This window comes from Podarcis gaigeae (genome assembly GCF_964106915.1).
Source record: "Podarcis gaigeae genome assembly, chromosome: 10".
NCBI classification, from domain to species: Eukaryota; Metazoa; Chordata; class Lepidosauria; order Squamata; family Lacertidae; genus Podarcis; species Podarcis gaigeae.
This window is the reverse complement of record NC_139686.1, coordinates 19,796,481-19,796,997: the sequence shown is the minus strand read 5'-3', so window position 1 is coordinate 19,796,997 and position 517 is coordinate 19,796,481.

Below are 517 nucleotides of genomic sequence, written 5' to 3'. Positions count from 1 at the left end.
ACCAAGGAGTGTTAAACATAAGCCCAGGAAGGGCTGAACTAAATTTAATTTCTGAGTTTATTCTTTGCAATGAAATGCTCAAAGGTGATGTTTTGTGCTGAAATTGAAAGGAATCCAGTAAAGAGCTTTCCCAATGATCTAAGGCAGGAGTGGCCAACCTCCGAGAGACTGCGATATACTCACAGAGTTAAAAACTGGCAGTGATCTACCCCCTTTTGGGGGGTTTGGGTCAAAGTTGTTGAGCTTCTTTAGGGAAGAAAGTGACATTGAGCTTTTTTTAGGAACGAAAGCCCTGTTTTTGGTGTTTCAGGTCATTTTAGGGGTGCAGGGCAAAGATGCTAAGTTTTTTTTAGGGAAGCCAAAGTTTTTTAGCTTCTTTGGGGGGAGCCACTGATTTACCAGTGATCTACCACAGACATCCAGTGATCTACCAGTAGATCACGATCTACTTTTTGGACATGCCTGATCTAAGGGATAACTGAGGCTAGCTAGCAATAATAGCACAGCTATTGTGTAC